Source organism: Pipistrellus hanaki, assembly GCF_964339955.1.
Source record: "Pipistrellus hanaki genome assembly, chromosome: 4".
NCBI classification, from domain to species: domain Eukaryota; kingdom Metazoa; phylum Chordata; class Mammalia; order Chiroptera; family Vespertilionidae; genus Pipistrellus; species Pipistrellus hanaki.
Window position 1 is genome coordinate 65579608 of NC_140506.1, and position 21335 is coordinate 65600942.

The 21335-nt window shown below is 39.0% G+C and overlaps 1 protein-coding gene across 1 annotated transcript in view; it reads left to right on the forward strand.

Moving 5' to 3' along the window:
• PRDM6 (PR/SET domain 6) overlaps positions 1–21335 on the forward strand; it is a 99179-nt gene that overhangs the window by 34764 nt on the left and 43080 nt on the right. The gene's annotated exons all lie outside the window — the stretch shown is intronic.

Sequence of the window (21335 nt, forward strand, 5' to 3'; positions counted from 1 at the left end):
TAGCAAACACCCCAAAGCATTAAAGTTAAACAATGTTAATGGGGATTTATTTTGGATGCCATTGTTTTAATATGACAAATGGCCATGCATCAAGCTGCGTAGCACAGTTTATTTATGCAGACATAATTAGGCCTTTGAAATGAAATATACAGTGAGCCATTTGCCAGAAATTCAAAGCCTATTTGACATGGTCCCTCCTCCAATCTTACTCTATGGATGTGCTTAATAGACTTAAAACAGAACATAAGCTAGTTGGATACTCTTGGTTGGGAGAAATTGCATTTTGGCTTAGGAAATAAGGTACCTGATATTCAGAATATTCACTTCCTCCTCCACTTCTTGGGCCTTTTTAAAAATGATTTCCAGTAGGAAAGACTTGAAAGTTAGAAGAGAGGTATTTTTGGTTTCAGACATCTGAAAAAGAGATAGTTTCCCAAATATGGTCTCACAGAAGAGAGAGGGGGTTTCCTGCTCTGAAGGTGCAGGGGCCAGAGAGAAATTGTGAATGTCCTTTCTCAGAAGTCTTGGAGAACAGCATGCATGTGCTCATTTTCAGGACGATGTCAGCATAAAGCATCCTATCTCTGTATGTTTATTCTGTTTTTCTTATGTGTGTATTGGGGGAGGAGGAAAAGGATGTAATAGTTCATTTACAGCTGACCAGATATTATTTTAAGATCCTAAATACTTACATCTCAGTAATAGGAAGTAGGGACTAAGTGGGATAGCAGACAAGTTCTTGGAATAAGGAACCAACATGCAAAGAAATCTTACACATTCATTTCAGCTTTTCACTCTTATTTCTGCATAACGAGGCCCAGTTATCTTCATTCATCTGAGAGGGGGTAGGGAGTACCAATAAAGGCAGAAGGAGAGACCAGAATTCCTTTAGTTAGATCACATTTGTGGCAATCACTATATGGCTTGCTTGGCGTGTAATGTCAAAAGAGGTGGGTGACTGCTGAAAAGTCTGAAAGGAGGGAGTTGTTGACCCGCATTGTCGACCGTGATTTTTCTGGTGAAGTGTCAATGCAGCATCTCTGTAGTTACGAAGGGCCAAGAAGCCTGGCAGTGACCAGTGGACCACTACTGTTTGGATGAACATTTTCTCCGGGCTGTCAGCCACCACCATCCCTGGGTTTGAACACACTCTCAGAACCAGCCCAGTTCTTTTAAGACATTACCAGTTCTTGAATTTCATTTTAACCAAGTTTTGTCTGTTTAAGCAAGATATACCTCCTAGACAACAGGTGATACATATTTCTACATTTTTCTTAGGATGTAGGAATAAGATCAATTTTAAGGAGACTATTTCTAGCCAATAACAAGAATTTCCAAAGGTTTCCACCTGTCCCTAGCTTGGTTACCAAGAAAGAAACCTTTTAGCTACTCAACTGATCCTAGTCTCCCTAGAGTTATTGTATTGATCATAATCATTAATAAAATTTTTATGTTTTATAATGTGACAGACACAAAATATTTTCTTTGATTGGTGTAAGGAAAGTTGGCAAATGTTCACTATTTCTGTTGTTTTGGGGGGGGAAAAAGTTAGCAAATTTAAGTGAAAAATGTATACAAAGACCTCGCCCTACTTTCAAAACTCACTTTCTTTTACTGCTTTTCACTGGACACACTGGAAAAATCTGACAGTTGAGGTGAAAGGAAAAAAAATCAAGAGGTTGAGAAAAAGTTCTCATATCCAATTCTTAGAACTGTAAGCTTGAGGGTAAAAGATCCAGAAAATGGAGAAGCGACGACTTATTTGGGGTTACAAAAATAAAAACATTGTTAGTTCTGAGACTTAATCTTTTCAAGGTTTGTTAACTTTTAAATATGTGCCTGGAAAGATTGATGAATGAAAGGATTTTGATATTAAATGAGAATTTTTAGAGAAATGATATTCTAAGAGCTTCCTCAGGAAATATGTTGCTGTAGAGCAATGTAGGATCACATCAAACCCAGGACGTGGCATACAGATTATCATTGATAAAGTGGAATAAGAACCTCCTGAGGTGGGCTTTAGAGCTGTAGGTCTACTCCAAAGCCACTGACTCTAGGTGTCTGGAAAACACCTTGTATTCCAAGCAAGCACAACAGCGTTTGAAGACATTAAATAAAGCTGATTGTGTGACCTTCCCAAGCATCTTTCTTTCTCTTAGGGCTGTGCTAAGAATGAGCCATCATGCGCTAAGGAAGGACCTGTGTGGGGATAACATCATGAATAAGGCCTTAGGAACCAGGCAGGTCACTTCAGAGCCTCACTGTGCTTTGTGTGATGTTGGAAAAGTCACTTTTCATTTTCCTTAGCGTCCATTTTCTCATTTGTAAAGTGAGGAATACAGATCTTACCTAACTTTGATTAGTTATCTAAATTTCATAGGATGTTGGTTGTCACATCGTAGGTTCTCTGTAAATGTATTCTTCCCTATGTTGCATAAAAAATTTTAGAGTATGAAGTTCTTTTTCACTTAGGATCTAAGCCAGAAAGAATCAGAAAACCCAGCATTTCAAACTTAAGCAATTCTAGTTTATAAAAATAGCATCTGAACTGGCTGCAGCCTGCCCGCTCACCCTCCCTCCCTCCTGCCCTCCTTTTCCGTCTCCTCCTCTCTTTATCTCTTTCTCACCAGCACTTAGCCCTGAAACACATCTTGAAGAATCAGGAAACCCTCAAGCATGGGGAATAAGTAATTTCTTAATACACAGCAGTGCACAAATGTTTTTGGATTACAATCAGGCATGGGGGGGGAGGGGTCTTTTTTTTTGTAATGGCTTTACTTACATGCTCTCATTTATTTAAGGATATTGTTTAAAGGATAAAGTCTATGTGTTCCATTGAAGTGTTTATAGTATTAAGAGATTAAAAATTGCATTTGAGCCAAATGATAGTCAATAAGCAGTTAGTAATTCTCCCAAGAGATCGTCTGAGAAGCTTTGTGGCGGTAAAGTTGCACGTGTATTTTTTTCATTCTTAGTAACATACAGTATTTGCTGCTACTATACTCTGTTTATTTTGTTAAACGAGCCTCATTCTTAATATTAACAGCATTTGCTGTGTGCCAGGCATTGTTCTGTATACTTTGCACACATTATCCATCTAAATCCTCGAATCATCCCTTTGAGGGTAGTTTAATTAGTTCCATTTTATACATCAAAAACTGAGGCCCTGAGAGGCTAAATCTATTAAACATCATGATGTATTGTAGTCATAAATTTTAATATCTGTCTTTCTCAGTAGACTGAATAAAAGCAACGTGGGATCAAAGGTCATGTCTGACTCAAATGTATATCCTCAACTTTTGATAAATATTTGCTGAATGAACAATGATGAGAGGAATTATTTTTCGATATTGAAAGATTGTTTTAGTGCCTTGTGCAATGTTAAATGTTTTGCATAGAGGATGATTTAGGTTTGCATCTCAGCCTTGTTCCCTAATATAAGGGTGTTGAGTGAGTTGCTTAGCCTTTCTGTGTCTCAGATGCCTGAAAGGCAAAATGGACATAACAATACTATATTTTTTGAGGATCAAATGAGTTAATACACTTAGGACAGTGCCTAGTACAGAACAAGCAGTCTATAAATAAATATTAGCTATCATTATTATTTCCAATTTGGGCATGTCTCATCCCAAAGTATGTGTTCTTCTTATAGTATCCCTTTCTTTTTAAGAATATATTTGCATATTTAAAAATAAAAATTGTATATTCAATATGTGCAACATATTGTGTAATTATGTAAGTGAAATTATTACTATAGCCAAACTAAATTGCATACCTTCTCCTCACAGTTACCATTTTTTGGTATGCAGTGAGCAGACCTGAAATTTACTAGCATATGTCAGTGTTCAACACTGTAAAAGTATAGTCATAATGTGTGCACATTAGCTTTCTTGATGTCCTACTTTACTTTTTAAAAATCTATTTATGCTTTGCTGAAGTATTTAGGCATCATGTATACAGCTAAGTACTTCAGCATACAGCTCCACACACAAAAAAGTCCATTGTACTTAATTGTACCTCACAAAATTAGCAATAATCCATCCATCGGATATTCAGTCCATTTTCAGTTTCCCTTTTTACAATTGTAAAAAATATCCTTCAATTAGATTCACGATCAACTTTTTTGGCAAGAATACTTCACGGAAGGGACCATGTTCATCATATTGTATCACCTGGTGGGCTTCATCATAGCTAGCTGTCCCACTGTTCGCATCAGCAAGGTGTATCTGTGTGGTCCAGGTGACAGCCTGGTTGTTCCAGCATAAAGTCTTTCTTTTCTCCTTATAACCAACAGGTAACTGGTCCTTGGCACCCTGAAGAGCCTAGTTCTCATGCACCTTTCTTCTCTAGTGTTAGCATCAGTTGATGACCATGGCTGGACTCAATTATTTCATTAGGGATTGCAAAATAGATGTTTTTGGATTCTGTCATTTCTTCTGTGCTCCCTTATCAGCTGGAAGGGGTCTGACATCAGTTGGATACTTTGAAATATCATTTGTGTAGGAAAGGCATAATAATTGTGTCCTCCTTCCCCTTTAATTACCATTAGAGAAATAGAGAGCTTATGCATAAGCTATTTAATGGATGCAAATTATTTTCTAAGTGTTCTCTTTTAAAAAATATTTTTCTTTATTGTTCAAACTATTACAGTATATATATCTCTCCCTCTTTCTCCCCTTTGACCCTCTCCAACCCTCCCCTAGGCCTGCTGCACTATTGTCTGTGTCCATGGGTTATGCATATATGTACATAAATTCTTTGATTTACCTCTTCCTGTCCTCCCCTCTCCCATTCCCTTTGAGATTCGTCAGTCTGTTCCATGCTTCCATGTCTCTAGATCATCTTGAAAAAGTTCATGTAGAGAGATCCAAATTTCCTTTGTTTATTACCCGAGCTAACTTCCTACATTGTGGTCTTTTCAGCGCTGAAAATGCCATTCATTAACACATGGAGTGCATAAATGTGGAGAAACACCTCAGGCCCTCAGAATTAGAATTATTGCTGGCTCAGCCTTCACATAAGGCTAAACAAATTCCTCTGTCCAAGCAACAATGAGTTATGTGGGTTTTTTTTGTTTGTTTCCTCTTTCTAACTTGTATCAAAGAGAAGTTTCTAAATGTTGGATGTTCTGTAAGTACCTTCTAATGGGTTTCCTTGTTTAGTTTTTCACAAGAGTAGGTATATCATCCCATATCTCTGGTTGAGCACTCTCAAAGTGTGTTGACATTTCAAGAAGCTTTGAATGTTTCTAAATGCATCAGAGTTTTGGGCTGAGTGGTTGGCCCAGACTCAGAGAAATGTGCTAATCAAGACAGTTTCCAAGGATGATTTCTAATGATAAAACTGTGGCTGTCTATGTACACACACACATATGCACACACGTACACATGTGTCTGTGCAGGTCAGTATCTATTACAGACCCTTGCCATTGTCTTATTATCATAGAGGTTTTCATTGTTCATTGAAACATTTTGCTCCCAGATGTAGTATTCACTTTTTGTTATTTTCCCCCCTGTTTTGCTAAGCTATAGATGTTATATCTTTACGTTGTTGAAGTTTGGTAAACCTTACATGTTACCTTTCACAAACATTATCTAGAAGACCATTTCCTGATGAACAGAACCCTTTGTCCATCCAATTCTCCTTGCCCATGAAGTGTACAGGTTACCTGTACTTATCTCCCTAAGAAAGGGCCTTGTGAGGAAAGAGGGCACATTAATATTGATGACACATTTTATGTTTTGAAAGGAAGATTCAAAGCCAGCGAGACGGCTGTGAATGTGGAATCAAAACGAAAATTACTTGATTGCAGAAATGGTGTTCTCCTTTGTCGTCACCTCCTTTTCCATTTAAAACAAGGTACCCTTATTATTCTAGGTTATGAATTTTGCCAAACTTAGGAGAGAGTAGTAGGAATCTCATATAAATCTTTTCTATACACACTTGTGTGTTTCTCCTCTGAGAAAAATAACCACATTTGCTAGTACAAGTCTTCTTCTCTTTTGAGATGGAATCAGAGTCAAAGCTTCTGCCATAGGAAAGAGGAAAAAATAGTTCTGGTAGTTTACTCACATCCTTGAGAGGGTGGGGGGAGGAGACAAAAGGACAAAACACAACCAAAATATTCTTTTTCATTAAAAGTCAGAATTAGCATTGCAAATACAATCCAAATTTCAGAGCTGTCACTGAGGGCAAACCTTTTGATAAATTGGATCTTGATATTTACAAAATCTATTAAAATACAGCCAAATAGTGTGTTTGTTTACATGTTGACAAGATGATCTACACCCTGAAGGTCAGGGGTGATGTGAACTGTTTATGGTGTTCTTGTCAGAGCAGTTAAAAAACGGGAGGGGTGGCTGTTTAAAGAGTTTTGATGGAATAATGGCTTCACCAACAAGTGTGACAGCGAGTGAGAGGATCATCTTGAAAAAGTTCAATTGGACTGAAACAAAAATCTGTGATGTTTATCAATCAAAAGAAAAAAAAGAGGGAAAGTTTCTCCCCCCCCCCCCCATAGCATGCAAAAAACAAAAAAACAAAAAATTGGCAGCTCAAATGGAAAAACAAATAGTGAAATTAAACAGAAAACTATTGATTTAACTTCTTGGGTGGTTGATCAAATGCCACAATGAACTTTTCATTCTGTCTTGCCATTTATTAATTACCCTCTTTTAATCAAACCAGTTAAGGATCATTTTACAAACTTTTGGGTCACTTCTGTATAAATAGTTCCAACAACTCAAAGTCACTTTGTCCTATTATAAGATACCTTTCTCATATTGTCAGCCAAGCTGTTATCTCTTTCCCCTTGTAAAAACTCAAAATGTATCTGAAAAATTAATGTGGGGTTCATATAATATTTTTTTCTAGCATGAATTTACCACTGAATTTTGATTCCTTGTTCTCTCTTTTTTTTAAACAATTGTACTGGCTTTAATTATTGGAGATTTTAACACTAAAAGAATGTGGATGCATTCAAAGTCAGTTAAGTTTTTTCAGTTGAGATCTTTATTCTAGTACTTCAAATTAGCATCTAGAAGAAATGGAATAAAAATTGTACATGTTAATTTCAAGAGAATAGATTAAGCTTACTTTAATGAAGGGAGTTGTTACAGTTAGTGAACAAAATATGCATTGGTGTAAGAAGATGGATTTAGATGTTATATCCCTGCAATCTGTTTAGAAAACATTTTAATTTATATATATTTGAAATTACAGTTGGAAACACAGAAAGCTAATTTATGGGCATGTTTGGATTTATTTTTGAAAGGAACTGAAATTTTTCATGTGTTTGTCATAAAATAGATTAATTAAATGAAATTAAGTCTGAATAACTGTGAACACATAGAAATTATTTCATATCTCCACCAATCATTTCTAGTATAAGACTTATGCTAAATGGTATGTGGTTTAGATCCCAGGAATTAATTATTTGAATATATTGCAATTCATTGGTTCATCTGTAGTACTATTCAGCATGCACAGTTGTATGATAAAATGTTATATAAAAGTGTTGTTATTTTTTTTCTTTTGTTAATCCTAACCCTAGGATATTTTTTAAATTGATTTTTAGAGAAAGTGGAAGGGAGGGAGAGAAACATTGAATGTGAAAGAGACACATTGATTGGTTGCCTTCGCATGCCCTTGACCTTGATGGAGAATCGAACCATGACCCTTGGGTACACAGGGCTGATGCTCTAACCATTTTTGCAACACTGGCTAGGGCAGAGATAGGGCTTTAAGAAGATGATCACATTACAGGCACATTTAACCTGCAGTGATTAACACATTCAGCTTTCATAGGCAATAAGGACAGCCAGATCTTTCAACGTAAATGCCTAAAGGGGGCAAAAAAATATTCTTTAAGAAAAAAAACCCCCAAAAACCCAAATCCCTGTTCTCCGTAAGTAATTAAGCTTTTTCTGAAAATAAATTTTTGTGGTTGTCTTGATGTAAAGATCGCGGTCATCCCAGAATTAGCCATTGTTAAATGGTTTACATAGACTGGAAACCATACTGGAGTTAAAAATATGAAAGTATTTTGAAAACATTGAAGTCCTATACAAATGCAAAGTGTTATATTTATATGAACACCAATGAAGCCACATTGGCCTAGGTGCATGTAAACTGTTTTTCTCATCCTGTCTGATGAAGGCTTAGAAATCATTAACTCAGATACCAGTGTTAGTGGAAAGTCTTCAAGGCAGATTGGGTTGTGAAACTCACCATCCTGAAATAGCTAAGGCTGTTTCCCCAAACAAAACCAAAACACAGCAGGCACCCCTGGCTGCCAGAGTGAATGCCGAGGTTTCTCCCTGAGGTGGCTCCACTCTGTGCAATGGCCGGGGTTGCAGATTAGCTTTAATCTTAAGGCCTGTGCATTTAAGAACACTTCAGGGTGTGTCCATGAATGGTTGCTATAGATGAGATGTTGGAAATGCAGCATTTCCCCAAGCTACCTTTAACTCCCTAGTCCAGAGCCCCAGGAACCATTTCTAAGCCACTAAACTATTACTAATGCTGATTAATCACCCCTGACGGCTTTGAAATAAAACAAATGCTTTAAGAATTAAAGTCTCTGTGTCTCATTATCAAACTTATTAAGTCATGGCAAACTGCTGAATTTTGGATAGAATTTTAAATTCCTAGGACTCTATTCATGAACATTCACACCCCCACCCCCAACCATACATATTTATCTGTGTTACACAAATATTAAAATAACCAGACCAATCTATTTGGACAGCCGAGGTCAACATAATTATTTTAGGGGTTCATTTGTTTGTTTTGTTAACTGTCACACTGCCGTGGAATGTTTTTTTGTTTTTTTTTTTAATTTTTATTTTCATTCTCCGTAAGTAAAGGAAATCCAAGTATTAAAATTATATTTCAGATGGTCTAAGGTCTTAAAATAAAAATGAAACTTTTTTGTTTGACCAAGTCTCACTGTTCCGCTAGACATGCATGGGGTTTGCAGAGGTTCCTGAAGTGGCCTTGACTAGGTTTCCAGTGAGACTTTCCGGGAAGACTTCAATATAAAGCTGTATTTCCAGCCTCATCCTACTCTGAATTCAGACTTTTATCTCCTTTTGGAAATCGTTGCATTTACAAATTTTAAGACTATGATCATAAGACTAATTCAACATTGAATGTATTTTTTGGCATGTTATAACGTGAACTGCGGAGGCCTAACGTGAATCACACCACTTCTATTTTATTTCTGCCCTGTTTTAATGTGGGTATAGGATTCACATTGGCTAAGAATGGCAGTAGAAATACAAAATTATTCACCCAATCCACTGAACTGTTTTACAGTGTAGATACCTAGGAGGCTAGTCATTGTGTTTGTAAATTATTTTCTGTTTTGTACAAAGAATGAAAATGTAAAAAACAAAAACTACCTAGCTAGAAACTATTTAATTAACTAGTAAATATAATAGATTACAAATATATTTTAGTACAGGTGACTCTATTTGGGGACATTTTGGTTATTTTTTAAAAATTTTTTTTTGTGTGTGGGGAAGAGGGTGGGTATGTAATGTTATTTGGATTTTTTCCTCCAGTTGCTTGTAGTACAATTAAAAATAGCACTGGATATTGCTGATTTTACTTATGCTAAACTTAAGCAAGAGAATCTATATTTGTTCTGTTTCCTTATAATTTTCTAGCCGCCATTCTTTTTGATACTATTTTTTGGTGTTCTCTCTCTCTCTGTTCCCTCTGCTCTCCTCACATGCTCATAGTTCTGCCAGCAAAGTGTGCATGGGAGCCCTAGCAGCTGAGAGGCACCCCAAATTCATAGCATGTTGCTGTGATAAAAGTCCACGTGCTGCAGCCAGGCTTCTGTGGCTCCAATTTGAGCTCTACCACTTTCTACATAACCCCATAATCTTGTGCAAGTTACTTCTCTTCGTGCTTCAGTTTCCCATCTGTGACATAGATGAATGGATGGCTGTGATATATGGTGCATCTTTGGAACCATCCCTGGCAAACGTAATCACTAGAAACTCATGTGCTGTCATTTCCCAGGATTCTCATTTCCCTGTCCCCAGAACGTTTGTGTGCGGGTAGAATGAGGATGAAGGGGCCTAAATTGGGAGTCCAGAACCCTGAGGTCTGGACCTGGTTCTGCTCTGATGTACTGCGTGAGGTGACTCTGCAAATCACTCTAGGAATCCTGCGATGATCAAATTTTTTTTTAATTTAGAAGACTTTTAACATGACTCTGACATTTTACTTACGAATGTACAAACCAGGAGATCCACAGAGCTTGAAATTACTTGCATGTAGTCCATCAAACCCACAATTTTGTAAGTATTATTGCTCATGCTGAGGCTAACCTGAAAAATTAATTTAAAGAAGAATATTCAATGCATAATGGTACAGATAGTGTAAAGAGAAAGCTAAAATAATTTATGTGAATGCTGAGGTCAGGGAAATCCTGCCTACTCCAGGTTTCAAATATGGAGAGGGAACTGGATGGTGGCCCACATGGTTTTCTATAATTAAATATTTTTTTCCCCGTACATGATTATATGGCCAAAGATTAAAAAAAAACAAAACACAAAACACTTTGTAGGCCCCAGTTTTTCCTAGTCTAGTAACTTAAAAAAAATTAGAGCACAGTGAATATTGGTTCAGCATCTGACATGCTCTGGAATCCTAAGTCCAAAAAAGAAGCAGTAGTTGTTGGCGATTGCACCAAGTTGAGGGAAGTGTGAAATGCACTTTAGAAGGAAAAGGCAGATATGAAAACCCAAATGTCAGGAATGGCTCTGATAGTGGGCGGGTTATCTTATCACACGCCCATGAACATTTACTCATTTACTTTCAGCCCAGATGGTTAAGCGACGGTATCGTCTCCTCTCCTTATCTGTGTGTACACACAGGTAAGCCCGGCAGCACACAGTAGCGCGTTTGAAATGTTATAGATACTCTGAGTCTGTTCCATTCGAGCCGTGCTTTAGGGCTCTGGGGAAGCTGGCTGCTTTGAGAACTGTGAACAGTTTTCTTAAAGCAAAGCCGACATCGTCAGAATGTTCAGGATTTGGGCGTATCAGACACGTGTTTGGTTTACCCCTCCACCTGCTTTTTAAAATATACTGGGTCATTTTTTAAGTGAATAAAAATGCTAATAATAAATGTGCACTTCTTTGACAAATAATTAAAAGGACGGCTTGTTGTTATTCTCTCCAACTAGAGACCCAACCTGGCCCAAATCAGTTCTATTTTTCTTATTTTTTATTTTAAAAAAATATATTTTATTGATTTTTTACAGAGAGGAAGGGAGAGAGATAGAGAGCTAGAAACGTGGATGAGAGAGTAACATTGACCAGCTGCCTCTTGCACACCCCCTACCGGGGATGTGCCTGCAACCAAGGTACATGCCCTTGACCGGAATCGAACCTGGGACCTTTCAGTCCACAGACCGACGCTCTACCACTGAGCCAAACCGGTTTCGGCCCAAATCAGCTTTAAAGTATGGAATCACTGGGTAGGTTCTGAAAGCCACTTTTTTTTTTTTTTTTTTTTTTTTTTTTTTTTTTTTCCCCGTCACAATCCAGGAGGAATATTGCTTGAATTTACAGATAATACTGATTGAAAGCTAGGTCTTGCCATGGTGTTTTTAGATTCGCATCCATCCCCTCTCCCCCTCCATAATTTTTGTGTTTTTCTGCATGGTGAGCTTGAGAGAGAGGAGAGTGTGGGTCCTAGGGCCTTTGCCATTCTTGAATGGGTATTTGGAGAATGGATTCTTGATTGACACCGGCTGAACCTATCTTTGGTGAAATAGGCATCACTCAGTGTGTGCAGGCTGTGCGAACCCTGGTGACTTAACTTTATCAAGTCACTGCATCTCCTGTTTTGAATGTAATGATTGATGCAACTGGTCCTTAAAACGTGGGGACTTCAGGACTTTGGGTTGTTAAATGCATAGAGTAGACTTGAAAGATGACAGAGATTTGGAACCAACATGAGTTGAATTGAATAGGAGAGAAAGGAGCCTGATGGTTGGGTGGGGTGATGGGGAGGATGATCTGGAAGGAGGAAGGGTTAGGGTTAGGGTTAGGAAAAAAAGGATGCTGCAGGAATAGTTTGCATTTGAGATAAAGTACTCAAAACTGGGTTATAAAACCAAGGGAGTAAAACCATGAGAAGTACCATAGAATTTGTACTTTTCTCTAACTCAATAACAATATTAGTTTTTATAATTACCCTTGTAACAACAACCAGAATTAGCCCTAAAAAATAATTGACTTCATTTTTATAATTTGTTTCTAAAAAGATGCTGACATAATTATAGCTCTTATTGCAAACTGCAGTAAACTCTGCATATACTTTTTTTTTAAGGGAACTGTGCAATTGGTGGTCATAGCTGATGTCAAACCATTCAAAAAACATTCTAAGCACTGTTACAAGCTCATAGACCTCCTAAGTGACATAACTTCAGATCATAATTATTTAATAATTACTGTGGCTTGTGAAAAAAAAAATAGTTAAGTTCTAAGATACAATAATATCTGTAACTTGAAATTGTCTATGCTTAGCCAAATCGGCTTGCCTGTATTTTCTTTCACAAAACATTTGGTCTCAATTGTAGTTTTCTTTCTTAAAAAAAAAAAAAAAGTTCAGAAAAAGTTCAAAACGACATGATGAAATATATATTTGTTTGGAAAAATGATCTGGTTATTACTCTGGCAGCTATCTTAAATTTTTAGGGTTATGTGATATAGTTTTTATATTAATACCATCTTTGAAATCTATTTACATGATGTAACAGCTCCAATGGTTGCATTACATCCTTGAAAGCAAAAATGTACAAACTAGCCAAGATTTATGCAATGTCTAAGTGAGACAAAATTATTTAAGTAAAAAGATATTGGGTTTTAATTATGCCCTTTAGAATTTGACATGTATTTAATTTATGGAAAAAGAAATTCAAAAGTGGTTTCTAGAACAAAAATACTCTTAACTACTAAAAAAGTGGCAGATATCTTCATAAGGCTACATACATCATTTTGCTTTCTAATGAGAGCAAAGTTCTGAAAAATGGGTTTTATGAATGAGACAATCTTTGTATGCAATCCTCCCTTTGGCGCATGGAAATGTTATTGCATTTACTCTTGCTGGGACTTTGTAAATGGTTTACGAATCGAGGGAAGGCAAGGTGTTAGTTCTGAAATAAATTATAGTTATAGGTATGATTGTTTCTGAAGTTATTTATTGGCCTAATATCTCATCAGACATGCCCCTTCTTTCAAATTGAACCTCAGATTCTAACTTAAACATTTTTATAAAAATAAAATCAATTATTTTTAGGGCTACTTCTGCAAGTTACCCTATTAAGAGAGAAAAGTATAAATTCTGTAAAGCTTCTCATGATTTTACTTTTTTTTAATGACCCAGTTTTGAGTAATTATATGCCAAACTTAGAATTGTTTTTTAAAAAAATCTTTAAAAATCCACGTACATACACATACACATATATACAGTGTGTCCCAAAAATAAGAATGTATACACACTTTGAATAATGATTAATTCCAATGGGTTAAACACCTGAAAAGAAAGAAACATTAGAATTATTATTCAAAGTGTGTATACATTTTTGGGGACACCATATATATATGTGTGTGTGTGTGTATACATACACACACACACACATATACATTTATAAAATTCTGATTGTTTTGAGGATATAGGACTAATATTATTTTTTCTCTTTAAACTATTATTTTAACTTAAAACGAAATCCAATGTGAGCCAATGAGATAAAACTGAGATGACTAAGAAATTTATTTTCAAATTTCAATGTACCTCAATTCATATTTTAAACATTATCAAATACCTTGGCATTTATATTTTTATTTCAAAACAATTGTATAGAGTTTTTTAGAATTTGTTATTATTTGACACTTTTAGTATTTACAATACAGGATCACTGAACTAGAGTGATTCTTATTTCCTAGAAATTCTCTTTTGTAGCTGTGTCTTAGTCACTATCCTTCACTCTTTATATGCCTTATTTCTGTAAATCCTTGCACAGCCTCTGGGATGATTATTCTCTTTTTACGCATCAGAAAACGAACTGGAGATATTAAGTAACATGCTGAAGGTCACGCAGCTGAGATTTGATTCCTGCTCTGGCCAATCCCACTTGACACACACAGCCCAGGAATGAAAATGCTCTTGCCATTTTCTTTTGTACTTTGTTTTTCAGAAATATTGAAACCCACCAGTAAAAAGCAATAATAATGGTGTTATTTATTGAGCACTTTCTATGTGTCAGACACATGCACTATTTCATTTCATCTCACAAAAGCCCTTTGAAGATGCATTAACATCTTTCTCATCTTACAAATGAGATAAGTGTTTTGCCCAGGATGACACGGCTCCTAATGGCTGAATCCAAGATTCAGACCCAGGCTGCCTGATTCTGCTCCAATACCATGTCTCCATTTCTCTGAAATCCAAGTGTATACATTCCACATTTGTACAATTGATTTCACTTACAATTACATGGGATTTTAAAAATATAGTTAGCTTAAGAGGTTTTTTTTTCTTTCTTTTTTTCTTTTTTTTTTTTTTTTTAAGTATGTTTCTATTGATTTGAGAGAGAAAGAGAGAAGGAGAGGGAAACATTGCTGTGAAAAAGAAACATCTACCAGCTGTCTCTTGCACACCCCCTACTGGGATCAAACCTGCAGCCCAGGCATGTGCCCTGACCAGGAATCAAATTGGTGACCTTTTGGTGTGTGGGATAATGCTCAACCAACTAAGTCACAGTGGCCAGGGCAAGAGTTTATTCTTGAGTTTATTATAGAGTATAGAGTTATACACTGTAGGTTGGAAGACATAAATTATAATTAAATTTGCACAGTTCTAATGAAAAAGTATGTGATTTTACAGTTATGTTATTCTGCCCCTCCTTATTGGGCATTGCAGTATTATTATTTATTTACATGCCCTTGACTGGGAATTGAACCCTCTACCCTTTAGTGCTCTGGATGGCACCCTAACCATTGAACACACCAGTCAGAGCTCCAAGTACTGGCAGCCTCCATCTGAGGCTTGCCTGTGCCTGGGGCAAGTCCTGGGAGGCTGGGTGGCTAAGGAGATGGGGGGTGGGGGGGGAAATTCCAGAGGCAGGCATGCAGAGTGGCCGAGCCCACCTGGGGGCCGGACCGGCCTTGTATACCTGCCACCCGAGCGGGGCTGAGGGGACTGAGCGCTGCCATCTTGTGGCTGTGGGTGCCACCATCTGTAAGGGCAGGACAGTCAATTAGCATATTCCCTCCTTATTGGCTGTGGGCACCACCATTTTTGTGAAGGTATGAGGGTCAATTAGCATATTCCCTCTTTATTAGATAGGATATCCATACTTCACATCCTAGGACATGCAGAGTAGGATAAAGTGGCTTACCTACGTCACAAAGTTAGCACTGCCCAAGCCAGAATTAGAACCCAGGATTCCTTATTTGTAGCTCATCTACCAATGACTAATATAAAGGAATGAACCAGAGAAAGGTAAACAATGCTTTCATTTATAAAACCTTTATAGCTTACAAAGCAAATGATTCTTTTGGAAGGACTGATTAAATGTGATTATATACTTTTTTTTTTTTAGTAGGAAAAAATGGTGCCATCAAGGGTTTGATCAAAGCTGAATGGGAACTCTTTGGAGTATTAATAACTATTGACTCACTAAACCCAGAATAGGCAGTGGTTAATGTCCACAACACTGAAACATTGAGCTGCCCGACGTGATCTGGCCCACTCACAGGATGTCTAACCTAAAAATATCAGCATTATGAAATAAATCACCAAAAAAACTCCATTCCAGTGGTCCTGGAAATATGGTCAGAGATGTAGGCATAACCAACACATCAGAACAATTGCAATCAAATACAAAGTGAAAATATGGTAAAAGGAGCATAGGAAGCTCAGGGTTTCTGGCTCCAAAGAGGAGGACATGAAAATGAGACCAAGTCAGAGGCCAAAGAAACTGCCCTTCTCTGTGAATGTGTGGAATTTTGCATGTGTACATGTGTGCATGTGTACATGTGTGCATGTGTGTGTGCATGTGTGCATGCACGAATGCATGTGTGAACACACTCCCTTCGAGAATCTACTGAAATCTATGGACTTAGATATACATATATCATTTTCTTGAATTTCAGGGTGTTCGTGGCCCTGTCTGAAACCTCTCTGTGGATGCCAGTGTAAGAGGTCTCTTTCTGCCAATAGGTGCTTCCTGGGGAAAGAAGTGAATTCGAAGTCTTGTCTAAAAACGAGGAAGTGTACAGGTTATAACAGTGTGGTAATTAGGTGGTTGCCTTTCGTTGGTGTTGACATTAGTCTTTCCTCTGCTAACCAGAGGATTTGCAAACCTCACGCCCCAGACATTCATGGTTTGCTGGGTCTCCTGCTTGGATTTCCGGGGAATCATGCCTTGTGGACTTGACTGCCTGTTCAGGAACACAGGACCGTCTCTCTGTGAGGAAGCACCGTGTGCCAGTGCTGGCTGCACACTTGCCAGCCCTCTGGCCCAACCGTGTGAAGGGAGCTTTATCAACAAGCCCAGACCAGGGCTGAGGAGATGCCTGGGCCACTTCCGCTTCTCAAGGCCCTTGATATATGGGAAAATGGGGGGGAAAAATACCCAAACAGGGTTATAAAAACAGGGGTATACTTTAAATGTTTACCTTTAACAACTTAATGCTTTTAATATCAGAAACATATAATTGTGCTATTCATAAGTTAATTACAGGATTTATAAGAATGTTAATTTATGGCTCACGTCAGGCAGTGTGGTCCAGTCAAAGGGCCCACGATGGGAGTGTGCAAAGAAGGCCCCCTTTTAATCCTGTCAGTCTGTCTGTGATCGTATGTATAACTGCATTTGAAAATCACTTCAAAGGCCCACATTTGAGGCTCTTCGTGGATTGGCCCGGCTGGCATCCCCTGGAGAGGATTCGCAGAAAGCTCTTCTGCAGGAGGCGCTGGGGTTGCCCTGTCACCAGAATCCCCCACCTTCTCCCCTGAGCCCACCTGCTGAGGAGGCTTGTCCTCTTGTCCTGAACAGCAGGGACATAGTCAGAGCCTCAGCCTGCAGCTGTCCGAGGACCCAAATGGACCATGTGTGCCATAGGAAGTCCCAGGATGGTCATTCGTCCTCCCAGGATGACCTCAGCACTTGTCATGGTTCTTTGAATTTCTTTCAAAGGGCATGATGCCCTCCCCCCCCCCCCCCCCCATTCAAGCCTCACTTGAAGGAAAAGTTCAAAATGTAAATGCTCTTTCTGGGAGTAGCATCTTGACCTAGGTTCCCGGCTGGAAGTAAATCTCAGCTCCTGGGATCCTGGTGCAAGTGAGCACTGGGCCCCTGGAGAAGGACTAAAGCAGGATGGAGGGGAGAAAGAGAGGCACCCACAGGGAAGACCAGGAGGAGCAACAGTAACCCTCCGCAAGGGGCAATTTGGGGAGTTGGGACCAACATTGGCAGAGAGGCAGGTGTGTGCCAGTCTCCGAGTAGCCTCTGGCCTTGCCATTACCTGAAGTCTCCATCCAACTGCTTTGCAGTGGACTCAACTCTTCAGAGACGTTTGTAAAGAAACTGAAGTGTTCTAAAAGATAAATATGGGAAGGTGAGGGATGTGTTAATAATATGTAGGAGTGATCCTTTTACATAGCAAATCACCATGATGTACACTTCAAATATTTTACAATTTTATTTGTTAATTATACCTTAATAAACCTGGGGAGAAGTAAACCAAGGAACTGGAAAAAATAAGTATTAATTTTAGCCAGTAAGCCAAAGCATACTTCTTCAAGTACTGTCGCATCCCTTAAAATTCTCCCAATTGGACTTCCAACTCTGCCCGGCTGTGTTGACCTGCCCAGAGAGTAGATAGACATGGTCCAGCCCTTAAGGCTTGGGTACCTAGAAGTTATTAAATCCTTTCATCTGTATCCTTGTGACTTTCCGTCCTTCCATCTACTTACCCATCCTTTCATTTTTTAAAGGTACCTCTAGTGAGCTAAGCTCTGTGCTAATTGCTAGGGATACTGTGACAAATAAGACAGATTTTATGTTTGCCCTCATTGAGGTTATAGTCTGGCAGATTTTAATCAAGTGTTTGTTTAATGCTGCCTTCACAGTCCAGAATTTGTTTAAGTAACTAGTCTTAACTCGTTATGTTCTGTTGTTCTTTTTATAAAATTATAATGGATTACCCTTCCCACACCTAGTAATCCAATTCTAGACATCAAATATAAAAAATATGAGTGGGGAAAATCTACAGATTGTGGTGCTAGAATAAATGTCTTCTGATTTATGTGTGTATCTCTCCTACTGAGCTATAAATTATTGGAGGGTAGGGACTGGGTCTTAAGTTTTTAATGCCCTGCATTTAGCAGAGTGGCTGGCACATAGGAGCTGCTTATGAAATGTTTGTTGAAAGAGTGCTGTCTGGGAGGGCAGGCGTCTACCTTCCAGGCTCACCATTGCTGCTGTCACTTTCTATCCTTGGTACTTCACCTTCTGTATTTTGATAGGGAGGAGACCTATGGCAAGCGAGTGTGTTTGTTCAGTCCTCTGTACAACTGTGCAACCCTTCCTTCAAGAAAAATGCTTCAGAGAAGCCCAAATCCATTTCTGCCCCATGTCTCTTGTTCCAGGACAAACTGCATTTCATTGTTTTTGTTTGTTTGTTTTGTTTTGTTTTTTCCTGTAAGCAGTTGTGTTGGGAGGAGAGCAACTTCGGGGCTCTCCCTCGGGACCATGCCTGGTCTGGGCCAGTTGTCACCCTCAGACGCTCACACTCTGCCCTGTGAATCTGAGGGTTCGTCGTGTCTCTATCATTGTCCTGGGATCCTGGGCAGGAAGGTATAAATCGGGAAATGAGCGACTCGACTTGACGTAAGGAATGTCTCCTAAATTTAAGATGTGAAAATATGTTTTGTGCCCTGGACAGATGGTCACTTTCCCTCTAATAAAGCGTGTCTGACAATCACACTTTATTGGTGTGGTTAGGAAAAGAATGTCGTAGGCTTAGGAAAACATAATAATTTAAAGAGTGACACATTTCAGCGAAGAAATAAAGCGGTAGACTGCTCTGAAAAGAGAGTAAAACCATAGGAAACCATTACTTCATTGGGACAAATATTTTGTGTCTTCAGAAAGTTCTAACTAAAAAAACACGGGTGAGTTCTAGGGCATGGTGTGTGTGTCTGCACATACATGGAAGCCGCCTCTGTCTGGTTTTTCAGGGATATTCCTTCTAACTACCATGTAAGTATTTAATACGATTGCTGTCTACATAGCAGTTTGCACCTAGTCTCTGGTCCAAGCTGCTTCTTGGACACCGTGTTCTTCCTTAGCTCCCACGTTGAAGTGTAAAACCAGTAACATTTTTCACCAAGGTCTTTATGGTCTTACCTAGAATTTATAAACTGGAAGTTTCCGCTACAGTGAGGGTTAAACAGATGCATTGCATGAACCATTGAGAATTCGAGTGTGTGCCACAGAGTGTGAACTAACTTTAGTGTGTTATTTTATAGTTCTCCAGTGCAGAACTATTTGGTATACTATTATGAATAACGTGCACATCCCATCAGCTCACCCTGGTAATTTTCTAGTTTTTAACAAAATGTTCCCCTTTCCTGTTTGGTGGAAAATGAAGGTTTTGTTTTTTCAAATGGAGGAACCTGTTCACTCAGATTTCCCTGTGGTTGATTTCCCAAGATTGATACTTTCTCTCATACAGCATGTTTTTGTTGTTTACTTTTTTTCACAACTCACCTTTACCCATGTGAAAAGGGATGGTGCATTTCTGCTAGTCAGTCAGTGCAGGATGCTCTGACGCGGTATGCTGAGGTCTAGTGCCCCTGATCCCTTTCCAGCCCAGAAAGAATGAAAATGAGAGAAAAGAGACCAGAAGGGGGAGGGAGAGGGAGGCTCATTGGGAACTGGGGTGTTTTACTTGCATTTACTCATTCATCTCAGTGTATGCAGAAAAACATGGTAACAACATGAGCTGTCTTTGTCACACAGTTCACGGCAGCAATCTTTATAAGCCTCTTTCCCCAACCCTGAACTTAATAAATACGAGAAGATAAGGCTTTATTCATTACTTAGATCTTAATATTTATTCAAGCTTCCAGTTTTTTCTTCATTTACTCAGACTTCTCTCCCCTGAACAAATGTCCATTTTAAAAAAAATATTTTTTATTGACTTTTTTACAGAGAGGAAGGGAGAGGGATAGAGAGTTAGAAACATCGATCAGCTGCCTCCTGCATGCCCCCCACTGGGGGTGTTCTCACAACCAATGTATGTGCCCTTGACCAGAATCGAACCTGGGACCCCTCAGTCCACAGTCCGACACTTTGTCCACTGAGCCAAATTGGTTTTGGCCAAATGTCCATTTTTAAGTGTGGACTCGGTACATATGAAATAAGTCTGCACAGGCTCCAAATTCATTTCATTTGTAAATGTATTTACTAGAAGTCGGGACTTCCTGTTGGTTACTTTAAAAACTGGAATTTTAGTAAACCTAATAGAAGCAACATTTAAATGGGTGAGTTCTGTCGAAGAATTTTGGAGTTTGGGAAAGACATGGATGAGGATGCTAAAAAAGGGCACGGCCACGTGAAACTCTTTCTGGGGCTGTTCTTCGCAGGGCAGGGTTAGCAGCATTTTCCTTCTCCGTGTTGCTGTTGTGTGGACATGGAGACGGTCATGCACTGCGGGTATCACTGCTGCCGCGGAGGAGAGGGAAAGAGGTCTGCCGCCGCCGCGCCTGTGGATGGCAGCTCGCCAGTGCCCTGAAAAATGGCAAACATGTCACAGCTAGCAGCTGGATGCAGAAATATTTCTCTTTCATTTGGACGGACAAAATTTTCCCCCCAGCAGGGCGCTCTCGGAAGAGTACAACATCAAAGAGGGCGGGTCTCACCAGTCAGACATCAGCTGGCTCCGGGATGGAGCAAAATGAATGGACTGTCAGGACTTTTCCAGCATCGGGGCTTCTGCCAAGTGAGAAGTTAAAGGTTCAGTGGCTCGTTCAGATCGCAGACAAAATCCTGATAATGGAAGCCTAATTCCCCCCAAGTCTTCCTCTGATCCACAGGCAGAGGATGTCTGAAGAGGACCCCAGGTTGATGGATGGCAGGCTTCGCATTGATGGCTGCTGGCGTCCCCGGAGATAAGTGGGACTCCCAGATCTCCGGGCCGGAATCCTAGTCACCCCGTCTCTCCTGCTAGCCCGACACATACCAGTCTCCGACCCACAGGGTGACCAAAATACCCGTTTCCATGTCTTCACGAGGCTGG